This window comes from Lipotes vexillifer, unplaced genomic scaffold (genome assembly GCF_000442215.2).
Source record: "Lipotes vexillifer unplaced genomic scaffold, Lipotes_vexillifer_v1.1 scaffold203, whole genome shotgun sequence".
Lineage (NCBI taxonomy): Eukaryota > Metazoa > Chordata > Mammalia > Artiodactyla > Lipotidae > Lipotes > Lipotes vexillifer.
Window position 1 is genome coordinate 328,601 of NW_006775843.1, and position 3,683 is coordinate 332,283.

The following is a 3,683-nucleotide window of genomic DNA, read 5'->3' on the forward strand; positions in this document are numbered from 1 at the left end:
TATATATATATACACACACTTTTTTTTTCTTTTTCAGATTCTTTTCCATTATGATTTATCACAGGATATTGAATACAGTTCCCTGTGCTATACAGTAGGACCTTGTTTATTTATCCTATATATACTAGTTTGCATCTGCTAATCCCAAACTCCAAAGCCTTCCCTCCCTCACCCCTCTCCCCTTTGGCAACATTTGTCTTCTATGTCTGTGAGTCTGTTTTGCAAATAAGTTCATTTGTATCATTTTTTTATTCCATATATAAGTGATATCATATGATACTTGTCTTTCCCTGTCTGACTTCTTTCACTTAGTATAATCGTCTCTGGGTCCATCCATGTTCCCGCAAATATGAGCCACAATATTTTTTTTTTTTTTTTTCGGTACGCGGGCCTCTCACTGCTGTGGCCCCTCCCCCTGCGGAGCACAGGCTCCGGGGCCTCTCACTGCTGTGGCCCCTCCCACTGCGGAGCACAGGCTCCGGTCGCGCAGGCTCAGCGGCCATGGCTCACGGGCCCAGCCGCTCCACGGCATGTGGGATCCTCCCGGACCGGGGCACGAACCCGTGTCCCCTGCATCGGCAGGCAGACCCCCAACCACTGCGCCACCAGGGAAGCCCTGAGCCACAATTCTTTATCTGCAACTCTGGAATCCAAAAAACAGAGTGCTGCTCCAGACCCCACTTGTGGTGTTATGTAATGTACAGTTTAGGAACTGGATTACTTATCTAAATCTGAAAAATTCTGAACTAGAAACATGCCTGGCTCCAGGGATATGGGATAAGGGATTATCCTCTTGAATTTTGCATCCATCAGCACATTTTCAGTTACAAGTAACAGACAACCTAACTCAAATTGCCTTAAATAATAAAAAGAATCTATTCACTCATAACTAAAAAGTCTAGAAATTTTGTGGCTTTCAGACCTGGGTTAATCCAGAGGACCACACAGTGTTAAGCCCTACATTCTCTCTCTCCATCTTTCTTGCCTCTGCCCTCCTAGGTCTGTCGGCTTTATCCTCACTTATATTTACTCACTGAAGCAAAAATAGTTGCCATCGTTCCAGGCCTCACAGGGACAGAGGAAGAGAGCTCAGAGGAAGAGAGACAACTTCGTCATGGATTCCAAGAGAAAAGTCCCATGGCTACACTTGACAGCTACCATGTATGGTGAGTGGGGGTCAACTGTGCTGATGAGCTTTGCCTGGGGCAAGTGTACTGCCTCCAGTGCTAGGATCAACTTGGTTGACCTGGGCCCCCAAACAAAAACCAAGAGCTACTGGGAAGGGGAAAGGGGAAATGGATGCCATGGAGGTAATGACTGCCTCATCGCCTCTTACTGAATATCTGACACACAGCCAAGCACATTAAAGACACACAACGCATACTGGTTGCGATGGTTACGTTTATGGGTCATCTTGGCTGGGCTAACGGATGCCTAGAGAACTGCTAAACTTTATTTCTGTGTGTGTCTGGGAGGGTGTCTCCAGAAGAGAGTAGCACTTGAACCAGCAGACTTAGTCAAGATCACTTTCCCCAGTGCGGGGCGGGGGTGGTAGGGGGAGGCCGCATCCAAACGTTGAGAGCCTGAATGGAACAGAAAGGCAGAGGAAGGGCATATTTGCTCTCTCTGCCTGAACTGAGACATCCACCTTCTCCATCCCTCGAATACTGCGAGTCTCTCAGGCTTTCAGATTCAGACCAGGACTTAATGCCATCAGCCCCTTGATTCTCAGGCCTTTGAACTCAGTCTGAGTTACACCACTGCTCTCCTGGTTCATCAGCTTGCAGACCGCAGATTGTGGGACTTCTCAGCCTCATGCGGGCCAATTCCTGTAATAACAATTTTTATATCTATCTATCTATCTATCATCCATCTGTCTAACTACCTATCTTTCTATCTATCCTATTGGTTCTGTTTCTCTGGAGAACCCTAAATAATACACCAGTCTTTACTCAATAGAAACCTTATCCCCAGTGGTAAACAAGGATTCTGCTTTCTTTATAGCATTAGTTGCCAACCCTGCTTCATGAACCCATGCAGTTTTCCATGTAGTTATCTTACAGTATTTATTTACTTTATTGTACGTCATATTAGTCATTCGTGGAAATCTCATCCATCTCACTAAACTCTAAGCTCCTTTAGGTGGGGTCTTGTTTGGTTCTGCCTCCCCCTCAATGCTTAGTATGTGTCTTGCAATAGCAAACAATCTGTGTTGGTTGAACTAAGTCACCTCTCCCCATCTCGGGTCAAAGCGTTGGCGGCAGAGAGAACTGGGCAAGGCGGGGAGGGTGGGGTAAAGATGGATGGAGAGAGAATGATGTTCTCTTCCCATGTTTTTCATTAGAAAACTAACCCTAATAGCACCGCACTTACCACACTGTAGTAAGGTGGTTCAGGGAGCAGGAAGCAGAAAGTGTCCTGGGAACTGCCTTGAACAGTAAAGCTGATTTATTTGTTCATACATAAAATCCTTGAGCCAGGGCAGGATTCAGAATTGACTGAAGGACGGAGAAGCTCTATAGTGTCGACATGGACCCAGTTTCTTTCATCACTCCACTTTGCCTTCCCGAAATTGTCTTTCTCATGGAGGCGAAAGGGCTGCCGCAGTCCCAAGCATCTCATCCTCACACCACGCCGTCCAGAAGGCTTGCACTGCTTGAACTGAAAGATGGCCGGGGAGATGGAGGGTGATGCTGGATGGAAGCCAGGGGAACAGGGGAGCATCAGCTTTTCCCTGAGTATTTCATGGTATACTAGTTTCCTAGGGTTATTGTAACAAATTATCCAAACTAGGTGGCTTACACAACAGAAATTTATCATTGCACAATTCTAGAGGCTGGAAGTTCAAAATCAAGATGTTGGCAGGATTGGTTCCTTCTGAGGACTGTGAGGGAAGGATCTGTTCCAGGCCTCTGTCCTTGGCTTGTAGATGACCATCTCTTCCCTGTCTATCTTCTCATCGCCTTTCCTGTATGCTTATCTGTCTCAGTGTCCACATTTCCTCTTTTTATACAAGGACACCAGTCATATTGGGTTAGGGGCCCACCCTACTGTAGTGTGACCTTATCTTAGGTCATTGTATCTGCAATGACACTGTCTCCAAACTAGGGCACATTCTGAAATACTGAGGGTTAGGACTTCGACATGAATTTTATTTTATTTATTTATTTATTTTAAAGAATTGTGTTGCATTCTTTTTCTTTTAATTAATTAATTTATTTGTTTATTTTTGGCTGTGTTGGGTCTTCGTTTCTGTGCGAGGGCTTTCTCTAGTTGTGGCAAGCAGGGACCACTCTTCATCGCGGTGCACGGGCCTCTCACTATCGCGGCCTCTCTTGTTACGGAGCACAGGCTCCAGACGTGCAGGCTCAGTAGTTGTGGCTCACGGGCCTAGTTGCTCCGCGGCATGTGGGATCTTCCCAGACCAGGGCTCGAACCCGTGTCCCCTGCATTGGCAGGCAGACTCTCAACCACTACGCCACCAGGGAAGCCCCCTGACATGAATTTTAGAGGGACACATTCAACCCATAACACATGGGACAGGGGAGAAGATAGCTAAATGAAAATCAGGATTCTATTAGGGGAAAAGCAATAAAATAGATGCTGGGTCAGTGATCCTAGAAGCCTCTACAATATATATATATATATATATATATATATATATATATATATATATATATATA